Source organism: Ascaphus truei, unplaced genomic scaffold (genome assembly GCF_040206685.1).
Source record: "Ascaphus truei isolate aAscTru1 unplaced genomic scaffold, aAscTru1.hap1 HAP1_SCAFFOLD_638, whole genome shotgun sequence".
NCBI classification, from domain to species: Eukaryota; Metazoa; Chordata; class Amphibia; order Anura; family Ascaphidae; genus Ascaphus; species Ascaphus truei.
The window spans coordinates 195,090-220,414 of NW_027456971.1; positions in this window are offsets into that span (position 1 = coordinate 195,090).

A 25,325-nucleotide genomic window follows, 5' to 3' on the forward strand; every position below is an offset into this window, starting at 1 on the left:
GAAAATTTAGGTATGTGACTCATTTGGGTACTAACCAATCAGAGAAGAGTTAGGGTTGAAAGTTAGGGTTGAAAGTTAGGGTTGAAAGTTAGGGTTGAAAGTTAGGGTTGAAAGTTTGGGTTGACACTTAGGATTATTTTTCTATTTTTGTTTGGCCCAGGGTTATAGGGGAATACGAAAATTTAGGTATGTGACTCATTTGGGTACTAACCAATCAGAGAAGAGTTAGGGTTGAAAGTTAGGGTTGAAAGTTAGGGTTGAAAGTTAGGGTTGACACTTAGGATTATTTTTCTATTTTTGTTTGGCCCAGGGTTATAGGGGAATACGAAAATTTAGGTATGTGACTCATTTGGGTACTAACCAATCAGAGAAGAGTTAGGGTTGAAAGTTAGGGTTGAAAGCTAGGGTTGAAAGTTAGGGTTGAAAGTTAGGGTTGACACTTAGGATTATTTTTCTATTTTTGTTTGGCCCAGGGTTATAGGGGAATACGAAAATTTAGGTATGTGACTCATTTGGGTACTAACCAATCAGAGAAGAGTTAGGGTTGAAAGTTAGGGTTGAAAGTTAGGGTTGAAAGTTAGGGTTGAAAGTTAGGGTTGAAAGTTAGGGTTGACACTTAGGATTATTTTTCTATTTTTGTTTGGCCCAGGGTTATAGGGGAATACGAAAATTTAGGTATGTGACTCATTTGGGTACTAACCAATCAGAGAAGAGTTAGGGTTGAAAGTTAGGGTTGAAAGTTAGGGTTGAAAGTTAGGGTTGAAAGTTAGGGTTGACACTTAGGATTATTTTTCTATTTTTGTTTGGCCCAGGGTTATAGGGGAATACGAAAATTTAGGTATGTGACTCATTTGGGTACTAACCAATCAGAGAAGAGTTAGGGTTGAAAGTTAGGGTTGAAAGTTAGGGTTGAAAGTTAGGGTTGACACTTAGGATTATTTTTCTATTTTTGTTTGGCCCAGGGTTATAGGGGAATACGAAAATTTAGGTATGTGACTCATTTGGGTACTAACCAATCAGAGAAGAGTTAGGGTTGAAAGTTAGGGTTGAAAGTTAGGGTTGAAAGTTAGGGTTGAAAGTTAGGGTTGACACTTAGGATTATTTTTCTATTTTTGTTTGGCCCAGGGTTATAGGGGAATACGAAAATTTAGGTATGTGACTCATTTGGGTACTAACCAATCAGAGAAGAGTTAGGGTTGAAAGTTAGGGTTGAAAGTTAGGGTTGAAAGTTAGGGTTGACACTTAGGATTATTTTTCTATTTTTGTTTGGCCCAGGGTTATAGGGGAATACGAAAATTTAGGTATGTGACTCATTTGGGTACTAACCAATCAGAGAAGAGTTAGGGTTGAAAGTTAGGGTTGAAAGTTAGGGTTGAAAGTTAGGGTTGAAAGTTAGGGTTGAAAGTTAGGGTTGAAAGTTAGGGTTGACACTTAGGATTATTTTTCTATTTTTGTTTGGCCCAGGGTTATAGGGGAATACGAAAATTTAGGTATGTGACTCATTTGGGTACTAACCAATCAGAGAAGAGTTAGGGTTGAAAGTTAGGGTTGAAAGTTAGGGTTGAAAGTTAGGGTTGACACTTAGGATTATTTTTCTATTTTTGTTTGGCCCAGGGTTATAGGGGAATATGAAAATTTAGGTATGTGACTCATTTGGGTACTAACCAATCAGAGAAGAGTTAGGGTTGAAAGTTAGGGTTGAAAGTTAGGGTTGAAAGTTAGGGTTGAAAGTTAGGGTTGAAAGTTAGGGTTGACACTTAGGATTATTTTTCTATTTTTGTTTGGCCCAGGGTTATAGGGGAATACGAAAATTTAGGTATGTGACTCATTTGGGTACTAACCAATCAGAGAAGAGTTAGGGTTGAAAGTTAGGGTTGAAAGTTAGGGTTGAAAGTTAGGGTTGAAAGTTAGGGTTGACACTTAGGATTATTTTTCTATTTTTGTTTGGCCCAGGGTTATAGGGGAATACGAAAATTTAGGTATGTGACTCATTTGGGTACTAACCAATCAGAGAAGAGTTAGGGTTGAAAGTTAGGGTTGAAAGTTAGGGTTGAAAGTTAGGGTTGACACTTAGGATTATTTTTCTATTTTTGTTTGGCCCAGGGTTATAGGGGAATACGAAAATTTAGGTATGTGACTCATTTGGGTACTAACCAATCAGAGAAGAGTTAGGGTTGAAAGTTAGGGTTGAAAGTTAGGGTTGAAAGTTAGGGTTGACACTTAGGATTATTTTTCTATTTTTGTTTGGCCCAGGGTTAGGGTTAGGGTTAGGGTTAGGGTTAGGGTTATAGGGGAATACGAAAATTTAGGTATGTGACTCATTTGGGTACTAACCAATCAGAGAAGAGTTAGGGTTGAAAGTTAGGGTTGAAAGTTAGGGTTGAAAGTTAGGGTTGACACTTAGGATTATTTTTCTATTTTTGTTTGGCCCAGGGTTATAGGGGAATACGAAAATTTAGGTATGTGACTCATTTGGGTACTAACCAATCAGAGAAGAGTTAGGGTTGAAAGTTAGGGTTGAAAGTTAGGGTTGAAAGTTAGGGTTGAAAGTTAGGGTTGAAAGTTAGGGTTGACGGTTAGGGTTAGGGTTAGGGTTAGGGTTAGGGTTATAGGGGAATAGGGTTAGGGTTAGGGTTAGGGTTAGGGTTAGGGTTAGGGTTATAGGGGAATACGAAAATTTAGGTATGTGACTCATTTGGGTACTAACCAATCAGAGAAGAGTTAGGGTTGAAAGTTAGGGTTGAAAGTTAGGGTTGAAAGTTAGGGTTGAAAGTTAGGGTTGACACTTAGGATTATTTTTCTATTTTTGTTTGGCCCAGGGTTATAGGGGAATACGAAAATTTAGGTATGTGACTCATTTGGGTACTAACCAATCAGAGAAGAGTTAGGGTTGAAAGTTAGGGTTGAAAGTTAGGGTTGAAAGTTAGGGTTGACACTTAGGATTATTTTTCTATTTTTGTTTGGCCCAGGGTTATAGGGGAATACGAAAATTTAGGTATGTGACTCATTTGGGTACTAACCAATCAGAGAAGAGTTAGGGTTGAAAGTTAGGGTTGAAAGTTAGGGTTGAAAGTTAGGGTTGAAAGTTAGGGTTGACACTTAGGATTATTTTTCTATTTTTGTTTGGCCCAGGGTTATAGGGGAATACGAAAATTTAGGTATGTGACTCATTTGGGTACTAACCAATCAGAGAAGAGTTAGGGTTGAAAGTTAGGGTTGAAAGTTAGGGTTGAAAGTTAGGGTTGACACTTAGGATTATTTTTCTATTTTTGTTTGGCCCAGGGTTATAGGGGAATACGAAAATTTAGGTATGTGACTCATTTGGGTACTAACCAATCAGAGAAGAGTTAGGGTTGAAAGTTAGGGTTGAAAGTTAGGGTTGAAAGTTAGGGTTGAAAGTTAGGGTTGAAAGTTAGGGTTGAAAGTTAGGGTTGACACTTAGGATTATTTTTCTATTTTTGTTTGGCCCAGGGTTATAGGGGAATACGAAAATTTAGGTATGTGACTCATTTGGGTACTAACCAATCAGAGAAGAGTTAGGGTTGAAAGTTAGGGTTGAAAGTTAGGGTTGAAAGTTAGGGTTGACACTTAGGATTATTTTTCTATTTTTGTTTGGCCCAGGGTTATAGGGGAATATGAAAATTTAGGTATGTGACTCATTTGGGTACTAACCAATCAGAGAAGAGTTAGGGTTGAAAGTTAGGGTTGAAAGTTAGGGTTGAAAGTTAGGGTTGAAAGTTAGGGTTGACACTTAGGATTATTTTTCTATTTTTGTTTGGCCCAGGGTTATAGGGGAATACGAAAATTTAGGTATGTGACTCATTTGGGTACTAACCAATCAGAGAAGAGTTAGGGTTGAAAGTTAGGGTTGAAAGTTAGGGTTGAAAGTTAGGGTTGAAAGTTAGGGTTGACACTTAGGATTATTTTTCTATTTTTGTTTGGCCCAGGGTTATAGGGGAATACGAAAATTTAGGTATGTGACTCATTTGGGTACTAACCAATCAGAGAAGAGTTAGGGTTGAAAGTTAGGGTTGAAAGTTAGGGTTGAAAGTTAGGGTTGACACTTAGGATTATTTTTCTATTTTTGTTTGGCCCAGGGTTATAGGGGAATACGAAAATTTAGGTATGTGACTCATTTGGGTACTAACCAATCAGAGAAGAGTTAGGGTTGAAAGTTAGGGTTGAAAGTTAGGGTTGAAAGTTAGGGTTGACACTTAGGATTATTTTTCTATTTTTGTTTGGCCCAGGGTTAGGGTTAGGGTTAGGGTTAGGGTTAGGGTTATAGGGGAATACGAAAATTTAGGTATGTGACTCATTTGGGTACTAACCAATCAGAGAAGAGTTAGGGTTGAAAGTTAGGGTTGAAAGTTAGGGTTGAAAGTTAGGGTTGAAAGTTAGGGTTGACACTTAGGATTATTTTTCTATTTTTGTTTGGCCCAGGGTTATAGGGGAATACGAAAATTTAGGTATGTGACTCATTTGGGTACTAACCAATCAGAGAAGAGTTAGGGTTGAAAGTTAGGGTTGAAAGTTAGGGTTGAAAGTTAGGGTTGAAAGTTAGGGTTGAAAGTTAGGGTTGACGGTTAGGGTTAGGGTTAGGGTTAGGGTTAGGGTTATAGGGGAATAGGGTTAGGGTTAGGGTTAGGGTTAGGGTTAGGGTTAGGGTTAGGGTTATAGGGGAATACGAAAATTTAGGTATGTGACTCATTTGGGTACTAACCAATCAGAGAAGAGTTAGGGTTGAAAGTTAGGGTTGAAAGTTAGGGTTGAAAGTTAGGGTTGAAAGTTAGGGTTGAAAGTTAGGGTTGAAAGTTTGGATTATTTTTCTATTTTTGTTTGGCCCAGGGTTATAGGGGAATACGAAAATTTAGGTATGTGACTCATTTGGGTACTAACCAATCAGAGAAGAGTTAGGGTTGAAAGTTAGGGTTGAAAGTTAGGGTTGAAAGTTAGGGTTGAAAGTTAGGGTTGACACTTAGGATTATTTTTCTATTTTTGTTTGGCCCAGGGTTATAGGGGAATACGAAAATTTAGGTATGTGACTCATTTGGGTACTAACCAATCAGAGAAGAGTTAGGGTTGAAAGTTAGGGTTGAAAGTTAGGGTTAGGGTTAGGGTTAGGGTTAGGGTTATAGGGGAATACGAAAATTTAGGTATGTGACTCATTTGGGTACTAACCAATCAGAGAAGAGTTAGGGTTGAAAGTTAGGGTTGAAAGTTAGGGTTGAAAGTTAGGGTTGAAAGTTAGGGTTGAAAGTTAGGATTATTTTTCTATTTTTAGGGTTAGGGTTAGGGTTAGGGTTAGGGTTAGGGTTAGGGTTATAGGGGAATACGAAAATTTAGGTATGTGACTCATTTGGGTACTAACCAATCAGAGAAGAGTTAGGGTTGAAAGTTAGGGTTGAAAGTTAGGGTTGAAAGTTAGGGTTGAAAGTTAGGGTTGAAAGTTAGGGTTGAAAGTTAGGGTTGAAAGTTAGGGTTGACACTTAGGATTATTTTTCTATTTTTGTTTGGCCCAGGGTTATAGGGGAATACGAAAATTTAGGTATGTGACTCATTTGGGTACTAACCAATCAGAGAAGAGTTAGGGTTGAAAGTTAGGGTTGAAAGTTAGGGTTGAAAGTTAGGGTTGACACTTAGGATTATTTTTCTATTTTTGTTTGGCCCAGGGTTATAGGGGAATACGAAAATTTAGGTATGTGACTCATTTGGGTACTAACCAATCAGAGAAGAGTTAGGGTTGAAAGTTAGGGTTGAAAGTTAGGGTTGAAAGTTAGGGTTGAAAGTTAGGGTTAAAAGTTAGGGTTGAAAGTTAGGGTTGAAAGTTAGGGTTGACACTTAGGATTATTTTTCTATTTTTGTTTGGCCCAGGGTTATAGGGGAATACGAAAATTTAGGTATGTGACTCATTTGGGTACTAACCAATCAGAGAAGAGTTAGGGTTGAAAGTTAGGGTTGAAAGTTAGGGTTGAAAGTTAGGGTTGAAAGTTAGGGTTGACACTTAGGATTATTTTTCTATTTTTGTTTGGCCCAGGGTTATAGGGGAATACGAAAATTTAGGTATGTGACTCATTTGGGTACTAACCAATCAGAGAAGAGTTAGGGTTGAAAGTTAGGGTTGAAAGTTAGGGTTGAAAGTTAGGGTTGAAAGTTAGGGTTGACACTTAGGATTATTTTTCTATTTTTGTTTGGCCCAGGGTTATAGGGGAATACGAAAATTTAGGTATGTGACTCATTTGGGTACTAACCAATCAGAGAAGAGTTAGGGTTGAAAGTTAGGGTTGAAAGTTAGGGTTGAAAGTTAGGGTTGAAAGTTAGGGTTGACACTTAGGATTATTTTTCTATTTTTGTTTGGCCCAGGGTTATAGGGGAATACGAAAATTTAGGTATGTGACTCATTTGGGTACTAACCAATCAGAGAAGAGTTAGGGTTGAAAGTTAGGGTTGAAAGTTAGGGTTGACACTTAGGGTTAGGGTTAGGGTTAGGGTTAGGGTTAGGGTTAGGGTTATAGGGGAATACGAAAATTTAGGTATGTGACTCATTTGGGTACTAACCAATCAGAGAAGAGTTAGGGTTGAAAGTTAGGGTTGAAAGTTAGGGTTGAAAGTTAGGGTTGAAAGTTAGGGTTGAAAGTTTGGATTATTTTTCTATTTTTGTTTGGCCCAGGGTTATAGGGGAATACGAAAATTTAGGTATGTGACTCATTTGGGTACTAACCAATCAGAGAAGAGTTAGGGTTGAAAGTTAGGGTTGAAAGTTAGGGTTGAAAGTTAGGGTTGAAAGTTAGGGTTGACACTTAGGATTATTTTTCTATTTTTGTTTGGCCCAGGGTTATAGGGGAATACGAAAATTTAGGTATGTGACTCATTTGGGTACTAACCAATCAGAGAAGAGTTAGGGTTGAAAGTTAGGGTTGAAAGTTAGGGTTAGGGTTAGGGTTAGGGTTAGGGTTATAGGGGAATACGAAAATTTAGGTATGTGACTCATTTGGGTACTAACCAATCAGAGAAGAGTTAGGGTTGAAAGTTAGGGTTGAAAGTTAGGGTTGAAAGTTAGGGTTGAAAGTTAGGGTTGAAAGTTAGGATTATTTTTCTATTTTTAGGGTTAGGGTTAGGGTTAGGGTTAGGGTTAGGGTTAGGGTTATAGGGGAATACGAAAATTTAGGTATGTGACTCATTTGGGTACTAACCAATCAGAGAAGAGTTAGGGTTGAAAGTTAGGGTTGAAAGTTAGGGTTGAAAGTTAGGGTTGAAAGTTAGGGTTGAAAGTTAGGGTTGAAAGTTAGGGTTGAAAGTTAGGGTTGACACTTAGGATTATTTTTCTATTTTTGTTTGGCCCAGGGTTATAGGGGAATACGAAAATTTAGGTATGTGACTCATTTGGGTACTAACCAATCAGAGAAGAGTTAGGGTTGAAAGTTAGGGTTGAAAGTTAGGGTTGAAAGTTAGGGTTGACACTTAGGATTATTTTTCTATTTTTGTTTGGCCCAGGGTTATAGGGGAATACGAAAATTTAGGTATGTGACTCATTTGGGTACTAACCAATCAGAGAAGAGTTAGGGTTGAAAGTTAGGGTTGAAAGTTAGGGTTGAAAGTTAGGGTTGAAAGTTAGGGTTAAAAGTTAGGGTTGAAAGTTAGGGTTGACACTTAGGATTATTTTTCTATTTTTGTTTGGCCCAGGGTTATAGGGGAATACGAAAATTTAGGTATGTGACTCATTTGGGTACTAACCAATCAGAGAAGAGTTAGGGTTGAAAGTTAGGGTTGAAAGTTAGGGTTGAAAGTTAGGGTTGAAAGTTAGGGTTGACACTTAGGATTATTTTTCTATTTTTGTTTGGCCCAGGGTTATAGGGGAATACGAAAATTTAGGTATGTGACTCATTTGGGTACTAACCAATCAGAGAAGAGTTAGGGTTGAAAGTTAGGGTTGAAAGTTAGGGTTGAAAGTTAGGGTTGAAAGTTAGGGTTGACACTTAGGATTATTTTTCTATTTTTGTTTGGCCCAGGGTTATAGGGGAATACGAAAATTTAGGTATGTGACTCATTTGGGTACTAACCAATCAGAGAAGAGTTAGGGTTGAAAGTTAGGGTTGAAAGTTAGGGTTGAAAGTTAGGGTTGAAAGTTAGGGTTGACACTTAGGATTATTTTTCTATTTTTGTTTGGCCCAGGGTTATAGGGGAATACGAAAATTTAGGTATGTGACTCATTTGGGTACTAACCAATCAGAGAAGAGTTAGGGTTGAAAGTTAGGGTTGAAAGTTAGGGTTGACACTTAGGGTTAGGGTTAGGGTTAGGGTTAGGGTTAGGGTTAGGGTTATAGGGGAATACGAAAATTTAGGTATGTGACTCATTTGGGTACTAACCAATCAGAGAAGAGTTAGGGTTGAAAGTTAGGGTTGAAAGTTAGGGTTGAAAGTTAGGGTTGAAAGTTAGGGTTGAAAGTTAGGGTTGAAAGTTAGGGTTGACACTTAGGATTATTTTTCTATTTTTGTTTGGCCCAGGGTTATAGGGGAATACGAAAATTTAGGTATGTGACTCATTTGGGTACTAACCAATCAGAGAAGAGTTAGGGTTGAAAGTTAGGGTTGAAAGTTAGGGTTGAAAGTTAGGGTTGAAAGTTAGGGTTGACACTTAGGATTATTTTTCTATTTTTGTTTGGCCCAGGGTTATAGGGGAATACGAAAATTTAGGTATGTGACTCATTTGGGTACTAACCAATCAGAGAAGAGTTAGGGTTGAAAGTTAGGGTTGAAAGTTAGGGTTGAAAGTTAGGGTTGAAAGTTAGGGTTGAAAGTTAGGGTTGACACTTAGGATTATTTTTCTATTTTTGTTTGGCCCAGGGTTATAGGGGAATACGAAAATTTAGGTATGTGACTCATTTGGGTACTAACCAATCAGAGAAGAGTTAGGGTTGAAAGTTAGGGTTGAAAGTTAGGGTTGAAAGTTAGGGTTGAAAGTTAGGGTTGACACTTAGGATTATTTTTCTATTTTTGTTTGGCCCAGGGTTATAGGGGAATACGAAAATTTAGGTATGTGACTCATTTGGGTACTAACCAATCAGAGAAGAGTTAGGGTTGAAAGTTAGGGTTGAAAGTTAGGGTTGAAAGTTAGGGTTGACACTTAGGATTATTTTTCTATTTTTGTTTGGCCCAGGGTTATAGGGGAATACGAAAATTTAGGTATGTGACTCATTTGGGTACTAACCAATCAGAGAAGAGTTAGGGTTGAAAGTTAGGGTTGAAAGTTAGGGTTGAAAGTTAGGGTTGAAAGTTAGGGTTGAAAGTTAGGGTTGAAAGTTAGGGTTGACACTTAGGATTATTTTTCTATTTTTGTTTGGCCCAGGGTTATAGGGGAATACGAAAATTTAGGTATGTGACTCATTTGGGTACTAACCAATCAGAGAAGAGTTAGGGTTGAAAGTTAGGGTTGAAAGTTAGGGTTGAAAGTTAGGGTTGAAAGTTAGGGTTGACACTTAGGATTATTTTTCTATTTTTGTTTGGCCCAGGGTTATAGGGGAATATGAAAATTTAGGTATGTGACTCATTTGGGTACTAACCAATCAGAGAAGAGTTAGGGTTGAAAGTTAGGGTTGAAAGTTAGGGTTGAAAGTTAGGGTTGAAAGTTAGGGTTGAAAGTTAGGGTTGACACTTAGGATTATTTTTCTATTTTTGTTTGGCCCAGGGTTATAGGGGAATACGAAAATTTAGGTATGTGACTCATTTGGGTACTAACCAATCAGAGAAGAGTTAGGGTTGAAAGTTAGGGTTGAAAGTTAGGGTTGAAAGTTAGGGTTGAAAGTTAGGGTTGACACTTAGGATTATTTTTCTATTTTTGTTTGGCCCAGGGTTATAGGGGAATACGAAAATTTAGGTATGTGACTCATTTGGGTACTAACCAATCAGAGAAGAGTTAGGGTTGAAAGTTAGGGTTGAAAGTTAGGGTTGAAAGTTAGGGTTGACACTTAGGATTATTTTTCTATTTTTGTTTGGCCCAGGGTTATAGGGGAATACGAAAATTTAGGTATGTGACTCATTTGGGTACTAACCAATCAGAGAAGAGTTAGGGTTGAAAGTTAGGGTTGAAAGTTAGGGTTGAAAGTTAGGGTTGACACTTAGGATTATTTTTCTATTTTTGTTTGGCCCAGGGTTAGGGTTAGGGTTAGGGTTAGGGTTAGGGTTATAGGGGAATACGAAAATTTAGGTATGTGACTCATTTGGGTACTAACCAATCAGAGAAGAGTTAGGGTTGAAAGTTAGGGTTGAAAGTTAGGGTTGAAAGTTAGGGTTGAAAGTTAGGGTTGACACTTAGGATTATTTTTCTATTTTTGTTTGGCCCAGGGTTATAGGGGAATACGAAAATTTAGGTATGTGACTCATTTGGGTACTAACCAATCAGAGAAGAGTTAGGGTTGAAAGTTAGGGTTGAAAGTTAGGGTTGAAAGTTAGGGTTGAAAGTTAGGGTTGAAAGTTAGGGTTGACGGTTAGGGTTAGGGTTAGGGTTAGGGTTAGGGTTATAGGGGAATAGGGTTAGGGTTAGGGTTAGGGTTAGGGTTAGGGTTAGGGTTAGGGTTAGGGTTAGGGTTATAGGGGAATACGAAAATTTAGGTATGTGACTCATTTGGGTACTAACCAATCAGAGAAGAGTTAGGGTTGAAAGTTAGGGTTGAAAGTTAGGGTTGAAAGTTAGGGTTGAAAGTTAGGGTTGACACTTAGGATTATTTTTCTATTTTTGTTTGGCCCAGGGTTATAGGGGAATACGAAAATTTAGGTATGTGACTCATTTGGGTACTAACCAATCAGAGAAGAGTTAGGGTTGAAAGTTAGGGTTGAAAGTTAGGGTTGAAAGTTAGGGTTGACACTTAGGATTATTTTTCTATTTTTGTTTGGCCCAGGGTTATAGGGGAATACGAAAATTTAGGTATGTGACTCATTTGGGTACTAACCAATCAGAGAAGAGTTAGGGTTGAAAGTTAGGGTTGAAAGTTAGGGTTGAAAGTTAGGGTTGAAAGTTAGGGTTGAAAGTTAGGGTTGAAAGTTAGGGTTGACACTTAGGATTATTTTTCTATTTTTGTTTGGCCCAGGGTTATAGGGGAATACGAAAATTTAGGTATGTGACTCATTTGGGTACTAACCAATCAGAGAAGAGTTAGGGTTAGCGTTGAAAGTTAGGGTTAGGGTTGACCCTTACGATTATTTTTGTATTTGTGTTTGGTGAAAAAAGAATAGAACATTTTTAGTTATGTGACTCATTTAGGTACTTGGCCAATGAGAGTTAAGTTCTGAACAATTTAGGGAGGGTGTGGTTTGGGGTTGAAAGTGTGGTAAGAAAAAGTGTAAGTGGGTAAGCACGTGAGGGAGGTTGTGGGTAGGTGGGTGAGGGAGGTTTAGGGATGTATGGTGGGTGTGGGTAAGGAGGTTGAAGGTTTTTGAGGGAAGGTGGATGATGAAGAGAGTGGGTAGGTGGTGTTGAAGGTGGATTAGGGAGGGTGAGTAAATGTGTCTGGGAGGGTGAGGATGAAGGTGGGTGAAAAAAGTGTGGGTCAGTTCAGGTATGGGTGAGTGGGCAAGGGTGAGGCTGGGTATTGGTGTGCAGGTAAGGGTGGTGAAGGTGAATTTTAATATGGATGATGAGGGTAGAAGGTGGGTGAGGGAGGTTGGGTGAAGGAGGGTGTGGGAAGGTGATGTTGAAGGTGGGTGAGGGATGGTTAATATGGGTATAGGAGGCTTTGTAGGTAAGGTTGAGGCCAGTAAGGTAGACTGAATGTGGGTGAGGGAGGGTGAGGATTAAGGTGGAAGAGGGAGGGTGTGTTTAAGTGGGGTTAAAGGTTGGTGAATGTAGGTGAGGTAGGGGGATGAGTGAAGGTGTGGGTGAGTGAAGGTGTTGGTGAGGGGGCAATGGTGGGTGGGTGAAGGTGGATGAGTGTGAGGGTGAAGGTGGATGAGGTGGTGGGTGATAGTGAACATGGGTCAAGAGCGGGTGAGGGAGGGCATGGAATCAGTCTGTGAGCCTGCCCTTTCTATTTTGTTGTATATATTCTATTCCCTATCCAATTGACATGTTGCATTTATATGCAGTTAGTCATTCAAAAATTTGAAAACTCTTGCATTCGTTGCATGTTAGCGAGAGGCACCCTTAGAGGTAAAGAGCTAGCTTTTACCTCACTACTAAGTACTTGGACATTGAGGACTAGATCCGTTTTGTACAGAGCGGAGCTTCTCCTCTGCCGTATGCTAGGAGTGAAGAAGCACTACTGTCTATCGTCCGTAAAGGGGTATGCTTTCTTCCCCCAATTTACAGTCGAGCTAGCGCTGCAGATGGGACAGTAGCGAAGAGTTCACTGCCTGACTCTAAAAGGGCACACTCGTGTAAAGGGAGAGAAATCAACTCAAAGCTTTATATCCTGAGAGATAAAAGCAATGCATTGTGTAGGTGTACTCACTTACCTCAACTACTTACCTCCTTGTTAGTATGTCCTTTGTGAACATCATCTTGATAGACGAACTTACCTATTTTCATACTGCAAATAAATTTTACCCAAGATAAGTGAAAAAATATAATGCAATCCCCTTTAGAGCAATGCAGTTGAGGACCCTCTTTCACTGATGGACTAAATAAACAATGCTTAGACTGAGTGAGAGAGGGGTTTGTGAGAGAGAGGGGAGAGTGGTAGTCCTTGAAAGAGAGAGAGAAAGAAAGGACATTTGTGAGAGTAAAATACAGGTGATTTAGAAGGAGCAGGGATGCTAGTCAGGGAGAGTAATAGAGAGCAGGGAGAGAAAGAGAGGGTGTGAGAAAGAAAAAGAGAGAGAGAGAAGTGGAAGAAAGAAATGTGTGTGAGAGCAAGAGACGGGTTGAAGTGAAAGAGATAGAGTGGGAGTAAGAGAGAAAAAAATTGAGAGAAGGGAGAGGGAGATAGAAGGGAGAGGGAGAGAGAAGAGAGGGAGAGAGAAGGGAGAGAGAGAAAGCAGGGAGAGACAAGTGTGAGAGGAGGGACAGAGAAGGGAGAGAGAAGGGAGAGGGAGAGAAAAGGAAAAGGGAGAGAAAATGAAAAGGGAGAGAGAAGGAAATGGAGATAGAAGGAAAAGGGAGAGAGAAGGAAGAGGGAGAGAGAATGGAGAGACAAGGGAGAGGGAGAGACAAGGAAAGGGAGAGAGAAGGGATAGTGAGAGAGAAGGGAGAGGGAGAGAGATGGAAGTGACAAGGGAGAGAGGAGGGAGAGAGAAGGGAGAGGGAGAGCGAAGGAAAGGAGAGGGGAAAGGAAAAGGGAGAGAATGGAGAGACAAGGAAAAGGGAGAGAGCATGGAAAGTGAGAGAGAAGGAAGAGGGAGAGAGAAGGAAGAGGGAGAGAGATGGGATAGGGAGAGAGAAGGGAGAGAGAAGGCAGAGGGATAGAGAAGGGAGTGAGAAAAGGGAGAGAGAAGGGAGAGAGAAAGAAAAGGGAGAGAGAAGGGAGAGGGAGAGACAAGGAAAGGGAGAGATAAGGGATAGGGAGAGAGAAGGGATAGGGAGAGAGAGAAGGGATAGGGAGAGGAAGAAGGGATACGGAGAGAGAGAAGGTAGATGTAGAGAGAAGGGAGATGGAGAGAGAAGGGAGAGGGAGAGAGAAGGGTGAGGGAGAGAAAAGGAAAAGGGAAAGAAAAGGAAAAGTGAGAGAAAAGGAAAAGGGAGAGAAAAGGAAAAGGGAGAGAAAAGGAAAAGTGAAAGAAAAGGAAAAGGGAGAGAAAAGGAAAAGGGAGAGAAAAGGAAAAGGGAGAGAAAAGGAAAAGGGAGAGAAAAGGAAAAGGGAGAGAAAAGGGAGAGAAAGGGGAGAGAAAAGGGAGAGAAAAGGGAGAGAGAAGGCAAAATGAGAGAGAAGGTAAAGGGAGAGAGAAGGAAAAGGGAGAGAGAAGGAAAGGGAGATAGAAGGAAAAGGGAGAGAGAAGGAAGAGGGAGAGAGAAGGAAGAGGGAGAGAGAATGGAGAGACAAGGGAGAGGGAGAGACAAGGAAAGGGAGAGAGAAGGGATAGGGAGAGAGAAGGGATAGGGAGAGAGAAGGGAGAGGGAGAGAGTGATGAGGGAGTGACAAGGAAAAGGGAGAGAGAAGGGAGAGGGAGAGAGAAGGGAGAGGGAGAGAGGAGAGAGAGAAGGGAGAGAGAGAAGGGAGAGGGATAGACAGAGAGAAGGAAGAGGGTGCTTGAGAAGGGAAAGGGAGAGAGAGAGAAGGGAGAGGGGGAGAGAGAGGTAGAGGGAATGATCAGGGAGTTATAAGGGAGAGGGATAGAGAAGGGAGGGGGAGAGAGAGAGAGAAGGGAGTGGAGAGAGAGAGAAGGGAGAGGGAGAGCAAAGGAAAGGGGAGGGGAAAGGAAAAGGGAGAGAATGGAGAGACAAGGAAAAGGGAGAGAGATTGGAAAGGGAGAGAGAAGGAAGAGGGAGAGAGAAGGAAGAGGGAGAGAGAATGGATAGGGAGAGAGAAGGGAGAGAGAAGGCAGAGGGATAGAGAAGGGAGTGAGAAAATGGAGAGAGAAAGAAAAGGGAGAGAGAAGGAAAAGGGAGAGAGAAGGAAAAGGGAGAGAGAAGGAAAGGGAGATAGAAGGAAAAGGGAGAGAGAAAGAGAAGGGAGAGAGAATGGAGAGACAAGGAAGAGGGAGAGACAAGGAAAGGGAGAGAGAAGGGATAGGGAGAGCGAAGGAAGAGGGAGAGAGAAAAGGGAGAGAGAGAGAGAAGGGAGAGAAAGAGAGTGATGAGGGAGTGACAAGGATAAGGGAGAGAGAAGGGAGAGGGAGAGAGAAGGGAGAGGGAGAGAGAGAGGTAGAGGGAATGACGAGGGAGTTATAAGGGAGAGGGAGAGAGAAGGGAGGGGGAGAGAGAGAGAAGGGAGTGGAGAGAGAGAGAAGGGAGTGGAGAGAGAGAGAAGGGAGAGGGAGAGCGAAGGAAAGGGGAGGCAAGGAAAAGGGAGAGAATGGAGAGATAAGGAAAAGGGAGAGAGCATGGAAAGGGAGAGAGCATGGAAAGGGAGAGAGAAGTAAGAGGGAGAGAGAAGGAAGAGGGAGAGAGAAGGGATAGGGAGAGAGAATGGAGAGACAAGGGAGAGGGAGAGACAAGGAAAGGGAGAGAGAAGGGATAGGGAGAGAGAAGGGAGAGGGAGAGAGAAGGGGGTGACAAGGGAGAGAGGAGGGAGAGAGAAGGGAGAGGGAGAGAGAAGGAAAAGGGAGGGGAAAGGAAAAGGGAGAGAGAATGGAAAGGGAGAGAGAAGGAAGAGGGAGGGAGAAGGAAGATGGAGAGAGAAGGAAGAGGGAGAGAGAAGGAAGAGGGAGAGAGAAGGAAGAGGGAGAGAGAAGGAAGAGGGAGAGAGAAGGAAGAGGGAGAGAGAAGGAAGAGGGAGAGAGAAGGAAGAGGGAGAGAGAATGGAGAGACAAGGGAGAGGTAGAAACAAGGGAGAGGGAGCGACAAGGGATAGGGAGAGAGAAGGAAGAGGGAGAGAGAGAAGGAAGAGGGAGAGAGAGAAGGAAGAGGGAGAGAGAGAAGGAAGAGGGAGAGAGAGAAGGGATACGGAGAGAGAGAAGGTAGATGTAGAGAGAAGGGAGATGGAGAAGAAGGAAGATGGAGAAGGGAGAGAGAGAGAGAGAGAGAGAGAAAGAGAGAGAGAGAGAGAGAGATGAGGGAGTGACAAGGAAAATGGAGAGAGAAGGGAGAGTGAGAGAGAAGGGAGAGGGAGAGAGGAGAGAGAAGGGAGAGAGAGAAGAGAGAGGGAGAGACAGAGAGAAGGAAGAGGGTGAGAGAGAAAGGAATGGTTGAGAGAGAGAAGGGAGAGGGAGAGGGAATGACGAGGGAGTTATAAGGGAGAGGGAGAGAGAAGGGAGGGGGAGAGAGAGAAGGGAGTGGAGAGAAGGGAGAGGGAGAGCGAAGGAAAGGGTAGGGGAAAGGAAAAGGGAGAGAATGGAGAGATAAGGAAAAGGGAGATAGCATGGAAAGGGAGAGAGACGGAAGAGGGAGAGAGAAGGAAGAGGGAGAGAGAAGGGATAGGGAGAGAGAAGGGAGAGAAAGGCAGAGGGATAGAGAAGGGAGTGAGAAAAGGGAGAGAGAAAGAAAAGGGAGAGAGAAGGGAAAAGGAGAGAGAAGGAAAAGGGAGAGAGAAGGAAAAGGGAGAGAGAAGGAAAGGGAGAGGGAAGGAAAAGGGAGAGAGAATGGAGAGACAAGGGAGAGGGAGAGACAAGGAAAGGGAGAGAGAAGGGATAGGGAGAGAGAAGGGAGAGGGAGAGAGGAGGGGGTGACAAGGGAGAGAGGAGGGAGAGAGAAGGGAGAGGGAGAGAGAAGGAAAAGGGAGCGGAAAGGAAAAGGGAGAGAGAATGGAAAGGGAGAGAGAAGGAAGATGGAGAGAGAAGGAAGATGGAGAGAGAAGGAAGATGGAGAGAGAAGGAAGAGGGAGAGGGAAGGAAGAGGGAGAGGGAAGGAAGAGGGAGAGAGAATGGAGAGACAAGGGAGAGGTAGAAACAAGGCAGAGGGAGCGACAAGGGATAGGGAGAGAGAAGGAAGAGGGAGAGAGAAAAGGGATACGGAGAGAGAGAAGGGATACGGAGAGAGAGAAGGGATACGGAGAGAGAGAAGGGATACGGAGAGAGAGAAGGTAGATGTAGAGAGAAGGGAGATGGAGAAAGAAGGAAGATGGAGAAGGGAGAGAGAGAGAAGGGAGAGAGAGAGAGAGAGGGAGAGAGAGAGAGTGATGAGGGAGTGACAAGGAAAAGGGAGAGAGAAGGGAGAGAGAAGGGAGAGGGAGAGAGGAGAGAGAGAAGGGAGAGAGAGAGAAGGGAGAGGGAGAGACAGAGAGAAGGAAGAGGGTGAGAGAGAAGGGAAAGGGAGAGAGAGAGAAGGGAGAGAGAGAAGGGAGAGGGAGAGAGAGAGGTAGAGGGAATGACGAGGGAGTTATAAGGGAGAGGGAGAGAGAAGGGAGGGGGAGAGAGAGAGAGAAGGGAGTGGAGAGAGAGAGAAGGGAGAGGGAGAGCGAAGGAAAGGGGCGGGGAAAGGAAAAGGGAGAGAATGGAGAGATAAGGAAAAGGGAGAGAGCATGGAGAGGGAGAGAGAAGGGAGAGGGAGAGAGGAGAGAGAGAAGGGAGAGTGAGAGAAGGGAGAGGGAGAGACAGAGAGAAGGAAGAGGGTGAGAGAGAAGGGAAAGGGAGAGAGAGAGAGAAGGGAGAGGGAGAGAGAGAGGTAGAGGGAATGACGAGGGAGTTATAAGGGAGAGGGAGAGAGAAGGGAGGGGGAGAGAGAGAGAGAAGGGAGTGGAGAGAGAGAGAGAAGGGAGAGGGAGAGCGAAGGAAAGGGGAGGGGAAAGGAAAAGGGAGAGAATGGAAAGATAAGGAAAAGGGAGAGAGCATGGAAAGGGAGAGAGAAGTAAGAGGGAGAGAGAAGGAAGAGGGAGAGAGAAGGTATAGGGAGAGAGAAGGGAGAGGGAGATAGAAGGGGGTGACAAGGGAGAGAGGAGGGAGAGAGAAGGGAGAGGGAGAGAGAAGGAAAAGGGTGGGAAAAGGAAAAGGGAGAGAGAATGGAAAGGGAGAGAGAAGGAAGATGGAGAGAGAAGGAAGATGGAGAGAGAAGGAAGATGGAGAGAGAAGGAAGATGGGGAGAGAAGGAAGAGGGAGAGGGAAGGAAGAGGGAGAGAGAATGGAGAGACAAGGGAGAGGTAGAAACAAGGGAGAGGGAGCGACAAGGGATAGGGAGAGAGAAGGAAGAGGGAGAGAGAGAAGGGATAGGGAGAGAGAGAAGGGATAGGGAGAGAGAGAAGGGATAGGGAGAGAGAGAAGGTAGATGTAGAGAGAAGGGAGATGGAGAAAGAAGGAAGATGGAGAAGGGAGAGAGAGAGAAGGGAGAGAGAGAGAGTGATGAGGGAGTGACAAGGAAAAGGGATTGAGAAGGGAGAGGGAGAGAGAAGGTAGAGGGAGAGAGGAGAGAGAGAAGGGAGAGAGAGAAGGGAGAGGGAGAGGGAAGGAAGAGGGAGAGAGAAGGAAGAGGGAGAGAGAAGGAAGAGGGAGAGAGAAGGAAGAGGGAGAGAGAATGGAGAGACAAGGGAGAGGTAGAAACAAGGGAGAGGGAGCGACAAGGGATAGGGAGAGAGAAGGAAGAGGGAGAGAGAGAAGGAAGAGGGAGAGAGAGAAGGAAGAGGGAGAGAGAGAAGGAAGAGGGAGAGAGAGAAGGGATACGGAGAGAGAGAAGGTAGATGTAGAGAGAAGGGAGATGGAGAAGAAGGAAGATGGAGAAGGGAGAGAGAGAGAGAGAGAGAGAGAGAGATGAGGGAGTGACAAGGAAAATGGAGAGAGAAGGGAGAGTGAGAGAGAAGGGAGAGGGAGAGAGGAGAGAGAAGGGAGAGAGAGAAGAGAGAGGGAGAGACAGAGAGAAGGAAGAGGGTGAGAGAGAAAGGAATGGTTGAGAGAGAGAAGGGAGAGGGAGAGGGAATGACGAGGGAGTTATAAGGGAGAGGGAGAGAGAAGGGAGGGGGAGAGAGAGAAGGGAGTGGAGAGAGAGAGAAGGGAGAGGGAGAGCGAAGGAAAGGGTAGGGGAAAGGAAAAGGGAGAGAATGGAGAGATAAGGAAAAGGGAGATAGCATGGAAAGGGAGAGAGACGGAAGAGGGAGAGAGAAGGAAGAGGGAGAGAGAAGGGATAGGGAGAGAGAAGGGAGAGAAAGGCAGAGGGATAGAGAAGGGAGTGAGAAAAGGGAGAGAGAAAGAAAAGGGAGAGAGAAGGGAAAAGGAGAGAGAAGGAAAAGGGAGAGAGAAGGAAAAGGGAGAGAGAAGGAAAGGGAGAGGGAAGGAAAAGGGAGAGAGAATGGAGAGACAAGGGAGAGGGAGAGACAAGGAAAGGGAGAGAGAAGGGATAGGGAGAGAGAAGGGAGAGGGAGAGAGGAGGGGGTGACAAGGGAGAGAGGAGGGAGAGAGAAGGGAGAGGGAGAGAGAAGGAAAAGGGAGCGGAAAGGAAAAGGGAGAGAGAATGGAAAGGGAGAGAGAAGGAAGATGGAGAGAGAAGGAAGATGGAGAGAGAAGGAAGATGGAGAGAGAAGGAAGAGGGAGAGGGAAGGAAGAGGGAGAGGGAAGGAAGAGGGAGAGAGAATGGAGAGACAAGGGAGAGGTAGAAACAAGGCAGAGGGAGCGACAAGGGATAGGGAGAGAGAAGGAAGAGGGAGAGAGAAAAGGGATAGGGAGAGAGAGAAGGGATACGGAGAGAGAGAAGGGATACGGAGAGAGAGAAGGGATACGGAGAGAGAGAAGGTAGATGTAGAGAGAAGGGAGATGGAGAAAGAAGGAAGATGGAGAAGGGAGAGAGAGAGAAGGGAGAGAGAGAGAGAGAGGGAGAGAGAGAGAGTGATGAGGGAGTGACAAGGAAAAGGGAGAGAGAAGGGAGAGAGAAGGGAGAGGGAGAGAGGAGAGAGAGAAGGGAGAGAGAGAGAAGGGAGAGGGAGAGACAGAGAGAAGGAAGAGGGTGAGAGAGAAGGGAAAGGGAGAGAGAGAGAAGGGAGAGAGAGAAGGGAGAGGGAGAGAGAGAGGTAGAGGGAATGACGAGGGAGTTATAAGGGAGAGGGAGAGAGAAGGGAGGGGGAGAGAGAGAGAGAAGGGAGTGGAGAGAGAGAGAAGGGAGAGGGAGAGCGAAGGAAAGGGGAGGGGAAAGGAAAAGGGAGAGAATGGAGAGATAAGGAAAAGGGAGAGAGCATGGAGAGGGAGAGAGAAGGGAGAGGGAGAGAGGAGAGAGAGAAGGGAGAGTGAGAGAAGGGAGAGGGAGAGACAGAGAGAAGGAAGAGGGTGAGAGAGAAGGGAAAGGGAGAGAGAGAGAGAAGGGAGAGGGAGAGAGAGAGGTAGAGGGAATGACGAGGGAGTTATAAGGGAGAGGGAGAGAGAAGGGAGGGGGAGAGAGAGAGAGAAGGGAGTGGAGAGAGAGAGAGAAGGGAGAGGGAGAGCGAAGGAAAGGGGAGGGGAAAGGAAAAGGGAGAGAATGGAGAGATAAGGAAAAGGGAGAGAGCATGGAAAGGGAGAGAGAAGTAAGAGGGAGAGAGAAGGAAGAGGGAGAGAGAAGGTATAGGGAGAGAGAAGGGAGAGGGAGAGAGAAGGGGGTGACAAGGGAGAGAGGAGGGAGAGAGAAGGGAGAGGGAGAGAGAAGGAAAAGGGAGGGAAAAGGAAAAGGGAGAGAGAATGGAAAGGGAGAGAGAAGGAAGATGGAGAGAGAAGGAAGATGGAGAGAGAAGGAAGATGGAGAGAGAAGGAAGATGGGGAGAGAAGGAAGAGGGAGAGGGAAGGAAGAGGGAGAGAGAATGGAGAGACAAGGGAGAGGTAGAAACAAGGGAGAGGGAGCGACAAGGGATAGGGAGAGAGAAGGAAGAGGGAGAGAGAGAAGGGATAGGGAGAGCGAGAAGGGATAGGGAGAGAGAGAAGGGATACGGAGAGAGAGAAGGTAGATGTAGAGAGAAGGGAGATGGAGAAAGAAGGAAGATGGAGAAGGGAGAGAGAGAGAAGGGAGAGAGAGAGAGTGATGAGGGAGTGACAAGGAAAAGGGATTGAGAAGGGAGAGGGAGAGAGAAGGTAGAGGGAGAGAGGAGAGAGAGAAGGGAGAGAGAGAAGGGAGAGGGAGAGGGAGAGAGAAGGAAGAGGGTGAGAGAGAAGGGAAAGGGAGAGAGAGAAGGGAGAGGGAATGACGAGGGAGTTATAAGGGAGAGGGAGAGAGAAGGGAGGGGGAGAGAGAGAATGGAGAGGGAGAGAGAGAGAGAGAAGGGAGAGGGAGAGAGAGAGAAGGGAGAGGGAGAGGTTGAGAAGGGAGAGAGAGAGAAGGGAAAGGGAGAGAGAAGGAAAAGGGAGGGAAAAGGAAAAGGGAGAGAGAATGGAAAGGGAGAGAGAAGGAAGATGGAGAGAGAAGGAAGATGGAGAGAGAAGGAAGATGGAGAGAGAAGGAAGATGGGGAGAGAAGGAAGAGGGAGAGGGAAGGAAGAGGGAGAGAGAATGGAGAGACAAGGGAGAGGTAGAAACAAGGGAGAGGGAGCGACAAGGGATAGGGAGAGAGAAGGAAGAGGGAGAGAGAGAAGGGATAGGGAGAGAGAGAAGGGATAGGGAGAGAGAGAAGGGATACGGAGAGAGAGAAGGTAGATGTAGAGAGAAGGGAGATGGAGAAAGAAGGAAGATGGAGAAGGGAGAGAGAGAGAAGGGAGAGAGAGAGAGTGATGAGGGAGTGACAAGGAAAAGGGATTGAGAAGGGAGAGGGAGAGAGAAGGTAGAGGGAGAGAGGAGAGAGAGAAGGGAGAGAGAGAAGGGAGAGGGAGAGGGAGAGAGAAGGAAGAGGGTGAGAGAGAAGGGAAAGGGAGAGAGAGAAGGGAGAGGGAATGACGAGGGAGTTATAAGTGTAAGGAATCCACTACTGGCTTTGACTTTTGCCTTGCAGACCTGTGCAGTTGCAGGCTTCCTCTGGCAATCTATGGCACAGGTGCTGCCTCTCATTGCAGCTTTTGCCCTGTGCTACTTCATTGGAGGAATTCTCACACACCCTCCTCCTGTGATTGGATCTCCGCCCTTTATATTCTAGGCGTTGGCTCTGAACCAGCGCCGAGCATAATTATTCCTACCTCTATGTTACTGTCTCTGCCACAAACCACCCCAGGCCTCTCTCCTAGCGTTCTTACCTTCCAAGTTCCTGAGTATCTAGAGGCCTGGTCCTGGACGTCTGTGCTGAAGCGTTGTTGCCAGCACTGGCCTGCTGCTATCTCCTTGCAGTGGCCTACCCTGGACGTCTGTGCTGAAGCGTTGATGCCAGCACTGGTACTGCTGCATTCCCTCCTAGCAGTAGCTACCCTTCCTGTCCTGTGGCCTGCCGCTATTCTCCTGTAGTGGCCTATCCTGGACGTCTGTGCTGAAGCGTGTTGCCAGCACCGGTACCTGCTGCATTCCCTCCTAGCAGTGGCTACCCTTCCTTTCCTGCGGCCTGCTGCTATCTCCTTGCAGTGGCCTGCCCTGGACGTCTGTGCTGAAGCGTTGATGCCAGCACTGGCCTGCTGCTATTCTCCTGCAGTGGCCTACCCGGGACGTCTGTGCTGAAGCGTGTTGCCAGCACCGGTACCTGCTGCATTCCCTCCTAGCAGTGGCTACCCTTCCTTTCCTGCGGCTTGCTGCGATCCTCTTGCAGTGACCTGCCTTGGACTTCTGCGCTGAAGCGTTGGTTCTACCCGACGCTGCCCTGCGGTGAACTTCGGCCAGCCTGCTGTCTCCTCCTGCTGAGATCGGCGTCATGGGCCGAGGCCGCTCCTCGCGCAGAAGCCACCCCCACGCTCACGCTCCTAAGCTGAAGCGGGGAAATCCTGACTACCTGTTGCCGAACTCCTGCTTCCATAACGACGATGCTGCCTTCTCCAATCCTGACCCTGCGATGTACGACTACGAACTGCGCACTCCGGATCAGTCTGCGTGGACTCAGGTCGGTGATTATATAACCCCACCTCAGCCCCGCGGTCCGGTCCCGGTTTGTGGCGAGCATCGGCGTAACAGTATGCTCGGCCCGTTAAAACCGGACCGCGCCGTGGCGGGGGATGGCAATTTTCCAACTGAAGTTATGTCCCGTCCTGCGTATCAGTCCCACTATGAAGGCCAGTATTTGTGTGAAGTACTACCCCTGGTTGATGAACTGTGGACGTATGAAGGTTTAACCCCTTTGCAAAGACAATGCCGTTGTGATCTCTTTATTAAGGCTTACTGCATCCTGAACTTAAAACAGTCTCTAGCTGCTTGTATTCGCTCTCCTGATTCCCCTTTAACCTGGGATAACGTGTACCCTTTGGAACTGGCCGACGCCCAAGAGGCAATCTATGCCCTGGCCTCATCACTGGACATTCATCTAGTAGAACAGAGCGCCCTCCTCATGTTGGCTCAGTCTCAAGATACACTCCATGTATTTTCCTCAACACTAGACACTCACATAATAGAACAGGATCCCCTCCTTGCCAGCTATGCTGCTGCTTGGCAGATTCTCTGTGCTACCAGTCCTGTTACTAAACCTGTGGGGTTACCTCTCTCTCCTAAGAATGGTCAAACCATTTCTCTGTCGCTGCCCGCTAAGGAAGAAGCTGCCACGCTCCCTAATCCTGAGTTAACCTCCCTAAATTCTGTCCCTGAGGTTATTTCGGTCTTAACCCCTGCTAGTCAGGCTTATGCGTTCCCCACTGTAAATCCCTGCAGTCCCCAGGTCAGTGTGTCTTCCCTAGCACCAGAGAATGAGTCCTGTTTGCCCTCTTTTCCTAAACCAAAAATTCTAAGCTCTGTTTCCGAGGTTTTTTCTGTATTAACCCCTGCTAGTCTGCTCTGTGAGGTTCCTACTGTTAACCCTAGTATTCCGCAGTCTAATGATAGGTCCCTAGGGCAAGAGGCAGAACCCCCTATGACCCCACTCTCGGAGACTAGCTTCTATTTCTCTGATTCTCAGGTACAGAGTAATTTAACCCTTGGGGTTTTTCCTATGTTAACCCCTGCAGGTCAGCCCTGTGAATCTTCCTTGGTAGATCCCTTTAGTTCGTCAGTCAGGGATACCTCCTTAGCCTCAGAGGATCAACCCCTTTTGTCCTCTGACTCGGCTAAAATTCTCGGGGTTATGCCCCCTGAACTTTCGGCAATAATACTGGCTCCAGTAAAAAGTACTCTGGAGCCGTTTGTTTCTCTAAACCTGTTCGCAGAATCCCTACTCCTAGGTATTTCACTCACCCCGTCTGTCACTCAGAGAGCTGAGACCCCTGCTTCTGAGCATAGACGCCTTTTCCTGGAATCTGTTGTCGTTTCTGATGTCCCAGACACTCCTTCCCAAATACCCACTTCAGAGACCAGCACAGGCGTGGTTACCCCACTTGCACTGTCTGAGTTCTCCTCTTCTCAAATCCTAGGGTTTAAAGCGAACAGTATATATTATGCTCCTTTCCAAGTGACCCCTACTGAGATCAGCGTATCTGCTGTTGCTCCCTCAGTACCATTAAAGTTAGGGCCCTTCTTTTTGAAGGATCAGGCTTTCAAGTTTGAGACTCCCTTTATCCCTGACTTTGTAAATCTGCAGTCCCTTCTCACTGTAGTTAAAAGTTCTCCAGCAGCCGCTGAGTTAAGCTTTGCCGCTGCCAAATCTTCTGTTATAGAAGCAACCTTGCCTAGCTTACTTCTGTCTGTCCTATCTGTGATGCCTATCACCTTTACTAAAATTTCTGTTTTGCAAGGTATTTCTCCTATTAAATCTGTGATACCTGCAATTCCTTTAATCAGTTCCAAAACCCCTGTCACTAAGTCTCCCATGGAGTCTGATGCCCTCACTAGGGATTCTCAGGGACCCAATTCTGTAACAAGCAAGATATCCCTTGTGTCTGTTGGAGAGTTTACCCCAGTTTCTCTCACGGATCATGCCACAGCCTCCGGGATGATTAAAAATGACTTAAAGTCTGGGATGCCCATTCCTGTAATAATACTGTTTTACGCTGATTCGCCCACAGTATTCGGGGTATCCACTACTGACTGTATGTCTACTACCACGAACTCAGGGGTATCGCATTTGGAACGTTCCCTTTTTTCAGAAGATCCCGTCTTTAAAATGGACTTATTTTTCTCTGTGTCTTCCACAATACTTGGGGTACTTGCTATTGACTGTCCTGTCCCAAAACTAGGGTTACCTCTCAAAAAGGTGCCTGGAGCTACCGATGTTAAAGACCCTATGTTTAAAACAGTAACAATTTGCATTGCTTCTCCCACAGTATCATGTGAGACCTGGGTACCTGGGACCTCCACTCCGAAGCCAAGCTCTAGTTCTCTGTCTTCTTTCTCTGTGTTGGAGGCACCCAGCTTTAACCCCAAGACTTTTTTCCCTAAGGTTGATGCACCGCGTAACCGCCTGCCTTGTTTTTTGGATAAAATCTGTTTTCTCACCTTTCAAACAGACTCCTTACTCGCAGGTCTCTGTGCGGTGCCCAAAGTGCCCATTCTGTATGGCAATTGGCCTCTCCCTAAGACGAAGACACCCTTACTGGACCTCGTCGCTTTACCTGAAGCGTCCGTTCCTGTTCTCTATGGTTCCACTATGGGTATAGACATGCTTATTATGTCCTTCGCCAAAGCCACAAATTCGGATTTCATTCTCTCTAAAGATCACAAACCAAAGGAAGCGGATCCTTCTTCAACTGCCAGTACCATGACCAAGAGTTGCATACACACTGCTACAGACTCTCGCAAATTGCTTGGGATAGCAACCCTGCTTGGTATCAAAAGTACCGCTGCAATAGTGTGTAGTGAACCCTCCCGCCCCATTCCCTTGCTAACCACCACCCGGAATTCCTTGGAAGCTAAAGACTCTCGCAACTTCCTCC